At 45.7% G+C, this 12,197-nt stretch overlaps 1 protein-coding gene and 1 long non-coding RNA gene across 2 annotated transcripts in view; one reads left to right on the top strand and one right to left on the bottom strand.

Moving 5' to 3' along the window:
* Positions 1-12,197, bottom strand: part of LOC138266025 (uncharacterized) — a 341,072-nt gene that overhangs the window by 36,072 nt on the left and 292,803 nt on the right. The window lies entirely within an intron of this gene.
* Positions 5,475-12,197, top strand: part of LOC138266026 (uncharacterized) — a 199,164-nt gene continuing 192,441 nt past the window's right edge. The window contains exons 1-3 of the long non-coding RNA XR_011199449.1: positions 5,475-5,796; positions 5,961-5,999; positions 11,405-11,477. This is a non-coding gene — a long non-coding RNA (uncharacterized lncRNA). The remainder of the gene's footprint in view (positions 5,797-5,960; positions 6,000-11,404; positions 11,478-12,197) is intronic.

Genomic DNA, 12,197 nt, shown 5'->3' on the forward strand with positions numbered 1-12,197 from the left:
AGGGTCAAGACTGATTTGCATATGGCTGGGTTCAAACTGGGGTGGCATGGTGAGCAAAATAATGGATGGATTAAACCCAGATCTGTGACTGGGGGTGAATGTTTGATTGGTTCTGAATTCCGTCCATCCAGTTACGCTATCCCACAGCGTTTGTGTTTTGCTTTGCTTTCCCCCGGAGAAGAGCAAGAAATTAGCCAAAAAACAGCGAACATTTCGGCTTCAGAAGAAAGCTTGTGTTTTTTTCCTGAAAATGGCATCAACAGAGGGTCTGTGATGCTAAAATCACCATCTCCCCAGCTTTCAGAAACAGGCAGACTTGAATCAGAAAACCACATTTTTCAACACAATTTTGGCATTTTACTGGGACATACCCCATTTTAAAAAAGAAATTGTGCTTTTAGCCTCCTTCCAGTTAGTGACACAAATGGGTGTGAAACCAATAGTGGATCCTGGAAAGTTAAACATTTCTGAAAAGTAGACAACATTATGAATTCAGCAAGGAGTCGTTTGTGTAGATCCTACAAAGTTCTCCTACAGCAAATAACAGCTGAAAACAAAATGAAATTGAGGTAAAAAAAACAGCCATTTTTCTCCACATTTTACTCTGCAACTTTTTCCCGCAATGTCAGATTTTCAAAAGCAATATACTATTACGTCTACTGGACTATTCTTGTTGTGGGGATATCAAGAACCTTAGGTACCCAGAGCCAGTAAATGAGCTGCACCTTGCAATGGGTTTTCATTGTATACCGGGTATACAGCAATTCATTTGGTGAAATATAAAGAGTGAAAAATAGGCATCAAGGAAACCTTTTTATTTCCAAAATGGGCACAAGATAAGGTGTTGAGAAGCAGTGGTTATTTGCTCATCTCTGAATTCTGGGGTCCCCATACTAGCATGTGAATTACAGGGCATTTCTCAAATAGGTGTCTTTTTTACACACTGTCTTATATTTGGAAGGAGAAATGTAGAGAAAGACAAGGGGCAATAACACTTGTTCTGCTATTCTGTGTTTCCCCAAGTCTCCCGATAAAAATGGTACCTCACTTGTGTGGGTAGGCCTAGTGTCAGAGACAGGAAACGCAACATTGACACATCACATTTTTACATTGAAATCTGACGTGTTTTTTGCAAAGTGCCTAGCTGTGGATTCTGGCCTCTAGCTCAGCCGGCACCTAGGGACACCTACCAAACCTGTGCATTTTTCAAAACTCGACACCTAGGCCAATCCAGGACGGGGGTGACTTGTGGAGCTCTCACCAGGTTCTGTTACCCAGAATCTTTGCAAAACTCAAAATTTGGCAAAAAAACCCTTTTTCCTCATATTTTGGTGATAGAAAGTTCTGGAATCTGAGGGGAGCCACAAATTTCCTTCCACCCAGCATTCCCCCAAGTCTCCCGATAAAAATGGTACCTCACTTGTATTGGTAGGCCAGTGGCCGTGAAAGGAAACACCCCAAAATGCAACATGGACACCTCACATTCTCACGTTGACAACTGATGTGTTTTTTGGAAAGTGCCTAGCTGTGGATTTTCGTCTCTAGCTCAGCCGGCACCTACAAAAACCTACCAAACCTGTGCATTTTTTTAAAAAGTAGACACCTAGGGGAACCCAGGATGTGGTGACTTGTAGCGCTCTTGCAGGTTCTGTTACCTAGAATCCTTTGCAAACCACACAATTTGGCTAAAAAAACACTTGTTCCTCACATTTCAGTGACAGAAAGTTCTGGAATCTGAGAGGAGCCCCTTCCACCCAGCATTTCCTCAAGTCTCCCGATACAAATGGTACCTCACTTGTGTTGGTAGGCCTAGTGCCCGTCACAGGAAATGCCCCAAAACACAACATGGACACATCACATTTTCTCAAAAAAAGAAGACCTGTTTTTTGCAAAGTGCCTAGCTGTGTATTTTGGCGTCTAGCTAAGCCGGCACCTAGGAAATCCTTGCAAACCTGGACATTTCTGAAAACTACACACCTAGAGGAACCCAGGATGGGGTAACTTGTGGTGCTCTCACCAGGTTCTGTTACCCAGAATCCTTAGCAAACATCAAAACGTAGCAAAAAAAAATACTTTTTCCTCACATTTTGGTGATGCAAAGTTCTGGACTCTGAGGGGAGCCAAAAATTTCCTTCCACCCAGCATTCCCCCAAGTATCCCGATAAAAATAGTACCTCACTTGTGTGGGTAGGCTTAGTGCCCACGACAGGAAATGCTCCAATACACTATGTGGGCACATCATAATTATCAAATACAAAACTACCTGTTTTTGCGGGGGAGGGGGAACTGCATTTTTGCTCCTGGGCTCAGCAGTCATTGAGGGAAACCTACCAAACCCAAACATTTCTAAAAACTAGACTCCCGAGGGAGTCCAGGGAGGTGTGACTTGCGTGGATCCCCCAGTGTTTTCTTATCCAGAATCCTCAGCAAACCTCAAATTTGGCCCCAAAATCAAATTTTCCCACATTTCTGTGTGGGATCACTGCACCAGGACAAATTTCCTACCACCCAACGTTCCCCTCAGTCTCCCGGTAAAAATGATACCTCACTTGTGTAGGTGGGCCAAGTGCCTGTGACAGGGAAGAACCAAAAACTTGTTGAAATTGAGGGGGAACCAAAGGAGGTCCAAAAGGGCAGTTAAAAAAAAAAATCATTTTTAGGCTGACAAGTGTGGCAGAATTTTTATCGGTATACATGCGACAATGCTGGATAGTATACATTTTGTGAATTCCTGCAGATTCTGGAGGATTCCATCACAAAAATGTGGGAAACATGTGTGATTTCATACCAAGTTGAAGGTCTGCAGGGCATTGTGGGTAAGACAATGGTGTGGGGTGCATGTGAAGCACACCACACTGGATTGACCCAGATGTTTAGTTTTCAGATGTGTCTAGGTCTCGTAGATTTTTCTACATGACAGTGTCCCAAAGTCCAAAAAGTGCAGCCTTCACCATTCCAAGTGGGACGATTTTGAGAGTTAGACAAGCTCTCATGGCCCAAATGTAAAACCAAAACCCAAAATAATCAAATGTCCTGTTGCTTGCTGTGGGATAAGATGTTTTAGTGTGCGGGGAGAGCTGTAAGACTGTTACTCCTGTCAGTTGGGGTAGGGGCATAACCATGCCCATACTGGTTGGTAGGCTTTCTGCTACCCTGGGTAGTGGATCGGGGGTAACAATGGCCATCCCCACCACCCTCTTTTTTTTAAAAAGAATCTTCCCTGGTCACTGGTGGCTTTCTGCACCATGGGGAGCGACCCTTGTCCAAGGGGCTGCCCCCCCCCCCCCAAACAAAACATACACACCAATCCCTGGTGTCTAGTAGTTTCAGCCCCCCTTGGGGCAAATCTGCAGAGATGACCTAAAATAAAATTGCCCCACAGGGGAGCGACCCTTGCCCAAGGGGTCGCTCCCCATCTGCAAAAAAAGAAAAAAATCCCTGGTGCCTAGTAGTTCTGCTTGGGGGCAGATTTGCCTAGTTAAAATGGGCCGATCTGCCCACAAGAGGGACAGAAATGGCCATAAATTTGCCTCCCAGAGGAGCGACCCTTGCCTAAGCGGTCGCTCCCCTTACGTGAAACTGAAGTAAAAAACAAAAACTGGTGTATAGTGGTTTCTGCTCCCCTTGGGGGTAGATCGGCCTAAGAAAAATAGGCTGATCTGCCCCCAAGGTGGGCAGAGATGGCCTAAAATAAAATTGTCCCCCAGGGGAGCGACCCTTGCCTAAGGGGTCGCTCCCCAACTGCAAAAAAATAAAAATAATCCCTGGTGCCTAGTGGTTTCTGCCCCCTTTGGAGACAGACTGGCCTAATTAAAATGGGCCCATCTGCCCCAAGGGGGGCAGAAATGGCCTAAATTAAGCCCCTCCCCCCCACTCCCCCAGTGGAGCAACCCTTGCCTAAGGGGTCGCTCCCCTTGCGTGAAACTGACTTAAAAAAAAAATCCTGAGAGTCTAGTGGTTTCTGCCCCACCTGGGGGCAGATTGGCCTAAACAAAATAGGTCGATCTGCCCGTAAGGGGGGCAGAAATGGCCAAAAAATAATTTGCCCCCAGGCGAGCGACCCTTGCCTAAGGGGTTGCTCCCATCTTGTAAAAAAAAAAAAACAGTAAACAATCCCTGGCGCCTAATGGTTTCTGCCCCTTCCAATAGGCTGATCTGCCCAAAGGGGCTCAGAAAAGGCCTTAAAAAAATATCCCCCCCCCCGGGGAGCGGCCCTTGCTAAAGGGTCCGCTCACCTTATGCACAAATATTTAAAAAAGCAAACTCCCTGGTGTCTAGTGGGCATTTCTCCAGAAATGCATAGAGAGACATCATAGGCAAGGAAAGGCCTTTCCTTTCCTTTGATGCCTCTCCCGCCCGAGTCCCTGATCAAAAAGAGAAATGCTTCCATTTCTCTTTCCAATCTGTGGGAGGCGACCTCTGATTGCGTGCTGACGTCATCAGACGTCAAGGAGGGTGGGGGTGGAAGGGGAAGCGATTCCCCTTCCATCCCTGATGGGGGGTGTGGGTGGGAGGCTCATGGGCTGGGTGCCGGACAGGAACTGTGGCCGAGGACGAGGCCACTTCGCGCCAGGCACCCAAGGGGTTAACCCCTTGGTCGCCATGGACATAATGGTTACGTCCATGGCTGCGCCTGTGAGGCGCCATGGAAGTAACCATTACAACCATTTACCAGCCCTCTGGCTGTCCCCCCCACCCCCCAGGTCAGGGCTGGAAGGGGAAGCCCGCCCCCCCAACCTCAATGATGTCAGCGTGCGATCGTGCGCTGGCATCATGAAAAGGGGCAAAGACGCGTTGGAAGCCATTTGCTTCCAGCGCGTCTTCAGGAAAGGAGGTAAGTTTCACCTCTGAGCGGTGGTGGATCCCTCTGAAAAAGGCATTGAGGGAAAGGAAAGGGTTTTCCTTTCCCTCGATGTCTCTTTGAGCATTCATGCGCGATCGGGCAGCAGGAATGCCCACTAGACACCAGGGAATTAGTGTGTGTGCGTGCGTGTGTGTTTATTGTGTGGGAGAGAGACCCCTTAGGCAAGGGTCGCTCTCCTTTGGGGGCAATGTATTTTTTGCCATTTCTTCCCCACTTGGGGGCAGATTGGCCTTATTTTTAGGCCGATCCGCCCTCAATGGGGGCAGAAAGCCACTAGACACCAGGGATTGTTTGTTGTTGTTCATTTGTTTGTGTTGGGGGCGGCCCCTTGGGCAAGGGTCGCCCCCAAAAACCCAAAAGCACTATTGGGCAGTTCTGCCCGGCCTATTTTTTTAGGCCTTTCTGCCTCCAAGGCGGGCAGAATTTCCTTAATGCCATGGATCATGTGTGTGTGTGCTTTGTGTGGGGGGGTGGCCCCTTGGGCAAGGGTCGCCCCCCCAAGGGGGGCAATGTAATCTAGGCCATTTCTGCCCCCCTTGGAGGCAGATTGGCCTAGTTTTTATAGGCCCTTCTGCCCTCAGGGGGGCAGAAACCATGAAGGCGCCAGGGATTTTTTTACTTTCGGCTTTTTTTTCTTCTTTTTTTTCAGGCCCATCCACTTTGCGCCAGGGATCATGTGTGTGTTTTGTGTGGGGGGTGGCCCCTTGGGCAAGGGTGGCCCCCCAAAGGGGGCAATATATTCTATGGCATTTCTGCCCCCCTTGGTAAAATTTAAAAATGGTTGGTTTGTCAACTGGTGAAGTATTCACATTTATGATAATAACAGCTTATTTCTTCTTTTTGTTCTAGTTCAAAGATTTTGCTTCCTTTGCCGTGGCTTGTTGCAGTTTTGGCAGTGGTTGTCCTGCGGTATACGTAGTTGCATGTTTTAGGTAAGTAAATAAATTTACTCCAAAGGAGTATTGTTGCCATGCATGAATTAAATGTTTGCAGGTGGTGTACTGAATGCAGGATTGTGTGTGAAATTGTCCTTAGATTTATGCACAATGATTATTGTGTTGTCTTATGTCTAATTTGCTTTTTTTTCTCTTTTTAGTGGGATATCATTGGTGATTGCTGTGCAGAGTAGTTGCTGGTGAGTCAAGCTTTCTCAGGCAAGTGAGCAGTATAGTTTTTGAGTTTATAACTCTTAGTGATAAGGCTACACTTTGTTTGTTACTTATCTTACACAGTGCTGGTTGTTGGTGGTGCATTTGTCCAGTTCATTTTTGTAGGAAGGATTATGGCTAGCCGTAGGATGACCGCTCAGCAGGTTGTTGGTGTAGTTTTTTGAGTCGTCTTCTGAACATGATTATGAAACTGACTCTGTATCTGAGGCAGAGGAGGAAGTGCAAGATTCTGGAAGTTAATTTTCTGTCAGAGAGGAATCATGTGATGATGAAGCCACTCTCAGTGCTGATGAAGGGCCTGTGTTAGAGGAGGACACTGCTATGCCAATGGTGCAGGAGCCAGCAGCTGAAAGGCTTCCCATTGGAAGACCTGACACGTGGGTTGCACCAAACATGGAGCAGCCGCAGTTGCCTGCGTTTACTGGTTTCCCAGGGTGTCGAGTTAATACGGAAAACATTTTGCCCGTCAACTTTTTTGAGTTGTTTATGGACAATATATTTTTGGAAGAGATTGTTGAGCAGACTAATGTGTATGCAGAGCAGTATTTAAGGGACAACGCTGCCAGACTTAGGCCACAATCTAGAGCTAGCCGGTGGATTCCCACAAATCTGGAAGAGTTGAAAAAGTTCTTGGGTTTAACTTTTTTGATGGGGCTGATAAGGAAACCATATCTGTCTTCATATTAGTCTACTAGTCCCTTGATGGCAACTGCTATATTTCCTGCCATCATGAGTCGTAACCGGTATGAGCTTCTTCTTCGGATGTTGCATTTTGTAGTTAATGCTTTAGCCTTGCCACGAGATCACCCTGATTCTGACCGTCTTTTTAAGATTAGACCTGTCCTTGATCATTTGGTAGATCGGTTTTCAGAGATCTATGTTCCAGGCAAAGAAATATCTGTAGATGAGTCTTTGGTCCTGTTCAAGGGTTGTTTGGTTTTTAGGCAGTACATTCCTAGCAGGAGGGCACGGTATGGAATTAAGATGTCTATGCTGTCTGAAAGTAGTACAGGATATGTTTATAATGTCCGTGTCTACACTGGTAGGGATTCCAATATTGACCCCCCTGGTTGTCCACCCACATTTGGAATTAGCGAGAAAATTGTGTGGGAACTTGGTAGACGACTGTTTAACAAAGGTCACCATTTATATGTAGATAACTTCTACACTGGAGTTCAGTTGTTCAAGGGGTTGTTCAGAGTGGACACTGTTGCTTGCGGCACAATCTGCTCTAATCGGAAAGGCTATCCAAGAGAGCTTGTCTGTAAAAAACTTGAGAAGGGACAGTGCAGTGCCTTGTGGAATGATGAGCTGCTATCTTAAAATTTGTAGACAGGAGGGATGTGTACATGCTAACTACCATCCATGATGAGAGTACTTCACCTGTAGCTGTTTGGGGTCAAGTTGCTGAAGTGCGCAAACCTGTGTGCATTTTAGACAATAATAAGCACATAGGTGGTGTTGATAGAGTAGATCAGAGGTTGGAAACTTATACTGCTGCTCGTAAGTTTTATGTTTGGTATAAGAAATTAGCGGTTCACCTGTTCCACTTGGCAACTTTTAATGCTTTTGTTGTTTTCAAGGATAGTTTACCAGAGTCAGGGATGACATTTGTGAAATTTCAGGAGTCTATCATAGCGAGCCTTGTTGTGCTGGAACAGGCAAGAGTTCCTAGAGAAGCAGCGGTGGAGGATGTGGCTAGATTGAAAGATCGTCACTTTGATGAGCACATTCCTCCCACGGCCAAAAAAAAACTTTCCTGCTAAGAGAAGTAGAGTCTGTGCTAGAAGAGGTATCAGGAAGGAGACTGGGATGTACTGCCCTGATTGTCCTTCAAAGCCTGGGCTGTGTGTGGGTGGCTGTTTCAGGAGCTACCACACACAAAATAATTATTGGGAAATTCTGTGAACGTAAACTGCTGTTTTATATTTTTATATGTTTAGTTTCACGGTTGGCATTACTGTCATGTATTCAGTTAGAGCGTTTGTGTTTGTAGTTTTGTACTTATTTACAATTAGTGGTTTCTTTGTTGTTTAAAAACAAAAACAAAAAGTGATGGCGGTGTGCGTGGGGTGGTGCTTGGTTGGCGGTGTGCGTGGGGTGGTGCTTGGCTGGCAGTGTGCATGGGGTGGTGCTTGGCTGGCGGTGTGCATGAGGTTGTGCTTGGCTGGCGGTGTAAGTGGGGTGGTGCTTCGCTGGCGGTGTGAGTGGGGTAGCGCTTGGCTGGCGGTGCCAGCCAATCGTCAGTCCACACACTCATCAGCTGGTGTGATTGCTGTATCAGGCATGTGGGCGTATGAAAGTGATGGGCCCTTGAGTGGCGCTGTCTGTCGATGCGAGTGTTGTAATGTGCTGGGCTTGTTGCTGGCGGCGTGAATGGTCTTGTGCATGTCATGTATGGAAGGTGTGTGAATGGACTGTAAAGTGGTTGGTGCCTTGTCGTGGCTTTACAGCTCACGAGCTATGAGTCATTGGTTCCGTTTTTTGGCCTTTCAGTTATTAACAGTGCATTTAATTTTTGTGAAATCTCTTGTTAATAAAATTTGATCCACTGAACCATCACTCACCTTTGTGCCAAGTCCAACCAGTATGTGTGGTAAAAATGACGAAGCCTGCTCTGCTGTAATCAGGCGTCGCAGTACACCTGTGACACGGTATCTGTCTCGGGTGGGACCCCGATGATGAAGCAGGGCACCAACTTGGTTGGTGGGTGAGGGGTCTTTTTAACATAACCAAAGTGCATTTCTTTTCACAATTTTAGTGTTTGGAACAACACATAGGTAGGTGGACACATCAAATTGATCTATTGCAACCAGTGTTGGGGGGGCACTTATGTTTTTGGTCCCGGGTGCGGCCTTATCTAGGGAAACCTACCAAAACCCAGGCATGTTATAAAAATAGACACCCCAAGGAGTCCAAGGAGGTGTGGCTTGCCTGGATCCCCCAACATTTTCTTACCCAGACTCCTCTGCAAACCTCAAAATTTGCTTTAAAAAAGCATATTTTCCTCACTTTTCTTTGTAGGATCACCGCTGTGGCACGAATTTCCTTCCACACAGAGTTCCCCTCAGTCTCCCAAGTAAAATGATACCTCACTTGTGTGGGTCCCTTTAGCAGAGTCAGCCTAAAAGATGTATAAAAGAAGACTATGTGCTTATCAAGTCGCTGTGCTATCCCCTCAATCTCTACAGGTTTTTGGCATTTTTCTGTTGCAGGCACCTGGGCCACCCACACAAGTGAGGTATCATTTTTATCGGGAGGCTTGGGGGAACGCTTGGTGGAAGGAAATTTGTGGATCCTCTCAGATTCCAGAACTTTCTGTCAACGAAATGAGAGGAAAAAGTGTTTTTTGGGCCAAATTTTGAGGTTTGCAAAGGATTTTGGGTAGCAGAACCTGGGCAGAGCCCCACAAGTCACCCCATCTTGGATTCCCATTGGTGTCTAGTTTTAAAAAATGCGCAGGTTTGCTAGGTTTCCCTAGGGGCCAGCTGAGCTAGACGCCAAAATCCACAGCTAGGCACTTTGTAAAAAACTGCTCTGTTTTCTTTATGAAAATGTGATGTTTCCACGTTGTGTTTTGGGGGCATTTCCTTTCGCGGGCGCTAGGCCTACCCACACAAGTGAGGTACCATTTTTATCAGGAGACTTAGGCGAACTCTGGGTTGAAGGAAATGTGTGGCTCCTCTCGGATTCTAAAACTTTCTGTCACCGAAATGAGAGGAAAAAGTGTTTTTTGGGCCAAATTTTGAGGTTTGCAAAGGATTCTGGGTAACAGAACCTGGTCAGAGCCCCACAAGTCACCCCATCTTGGATTCCCATTGGTGTCTAGTTTTAAAAAATGTGCAGGTTTGCTAGGTTTCCCCAGGGGCCAGCTGTGCAAGAGCCCGAAATCTACAGCAAGGCACTTTTTAAAAAACAGCTGTTTTCTTTGTGAAAATGTGAAGTGTCCACGTTGTGTTTTGGGGCATTTACTTTTGCGGGCGCTAGGCCTACCCACACAAGTGAAGTACCATTTTTATCGGGACGCTTGGTGGAACGCTGGGTGGAAGGAAATTTGTGGCTCCTCTCAGATTCCAGAACTTTCTGTCACCGAAATGAGAGGAAAAAGTGTTTTTTTGGCCAATGTTTGAGGTTTGCAAAGGTTTCTGGGTAGCAGAACCTGGTCAGAGCCCCACAAGTCATCCCATCTTGGATTCCCCTAGGTGTCTAGTTTTAAAAAATGGGCAGGTTTTCTAGGTTTCCCTATGGGCCAGCTGAGCTAGACGCCAAAATCCACAGCTAGGCACTTTGTAAAAAACTGCTCTGTTTTCTTTATGAAAATGTGATGTGTCCACGTTGTGTTTTGGGGGCATTTCCTTTCGCAGGCGCTAGGCCTACCCACACAAGTGAGGTACCATTTTTATCAGGACACTTGGGGGAACTCTGGGTGGAAGGAAATTTGTGGCTGCTCTCGGATTCTAAAACTTTCTGTGACCGAAATGAGAGGAAAAAGGGTTTTGTGGGCCAAATTTTGAGGTTTGCAAAGGATTCTGGGTAACAGAACCTGGTCAGAGCCCCACAAGTCACCCCATCTTGGATTCCCCTAGGTATCTAGTTCTCATAAATGTGCAGGTTTGCTAGGTTTCCCCAGGTGCCGGCTGAGCTAGAGGCCAAAATACACAGCTAGGCCCTTTGTAAAACACTGCTCTGTTTTCTTTGTGAAAATGTGATGTGTCAACGTTGTGTTTTGGGGCATTTCCTTTTGCAAGTGCTATGCCTACCCACACAAGTGAGGTACCATTTTTATCAGGAGACTTGGGAGAACACAGAATAGCAAAACAAGTGTTATTGCCCCTTGTCTTTCACTACATTTTTTCCTTCCAAATGTAAGACAGTGTGTAAAAAACATGTCTATTTGAGAAATGCCCTGTAATTCACATGGTAGTATGGGCACCCCGGAATTCATAGATGTGCAAATAACCACTGCTTCTCAACACCTTATCTTGTGCCCATTTTGGAAATACAAAGGTTTTCTTGATACCTATTTTTAACTTTTTATATTTCACCAAATTAATTGCTGTATACCCGGTATAGAATGAAAACCCATTGCAAGGTGCAGCTCATTTATTGGCTCTGGGTACCTAGGGTTCTTGAACCTACAAGCCCTATATATCCCCGCAACAAGAAGAGTCCAGCAGACGTAACGGTATATTGCTTTAAAAAATCTGACATCGCAGGAAAAAGTTACAGAGTAAAACGTGGAGAAAAATGGCTGTTTTTGTCACCTCAATTTCAATATTCTTTTATTTCAGCTGTTATTTTCTGTAGGAAACACTTGTAGGATCTACACGAATGACCCCTTCCTGAATTCAGAATTTTGTCTGCTTTTCAGAAATGTTTAGCTTTCTGGGACCCAGGATTGGTTTCTGAAGGAGGCTGAAATCACAAAAAATTGTAAAAATCGGGTATGTATAAGTAAAGACCTGGGTATGTGTGACATTGTGAGTGACAGTGTATTGTAAGTAAATACAAGTATATGTGGGAATGAAAAGTGACAATGCATGTATTACCTACCTTATGTATGTACTTATCTGATGTCCTTTGGAGTACGCAGCCATTGACTTGGAGACCCCTTCCTCCATGGAGAAGTGAAAATCCTGGCCTTCCCTTACAAAAAGTACACAACGTCACATAGCCTTGCTGCAGTGGATGATTGAATCATAGGTGCTATAGTCCCAGGTTGGTCAAAAGATCTTACAACATGATTAGCACATCTATAGACCTCCTAACTGGTGGGGATGGTAAAACAGACATCTTACAGGGTGTGAAGTGACTGCAAATGGTCAGATTCCTGTGTTTCAAAGCCACTCTGTCAATTCCTATGCCTGGGTTTTAGAGGCGTAGGAATTCTGATGCATTGTAGGCTTTGCGAGACACATCTGACAGAAGCGTCAGACAATGAAAATCTTGTAAATATCACTGCGTCAGTTGTAAGTCACTCTTTCTGACAGAACGCCCCCTCTGCATACATTAAAATCCCAGTGATGCAGCCAGGTCCAGCGTAGGTGCTTTTTTGATGCAGGCCCCAAAAAACTGAAGCATTTGGCCAAAGGCGTTGTATTTTAAATATGGAACTAACAGAGAGCCGCTGCTGCATCAAAAAAAAATATGCAATGGCGGCACAA

Source organism: Pleurodeles waltl, chromosome 11 (genome assembly GCF_031143425.1).
Source record: "Pleurodeles waltl isolate 20211129_DDA chromosome 11, aPleWal1.hap1.20221129, whole genome shotgun sequence".
NCBI classification, from domain to species: Eukaryota; Metazoa; Chordata; class Amphibia; order Caudata; family Salamandridae; genus Pleurodeles; species Pleurodeles waltl.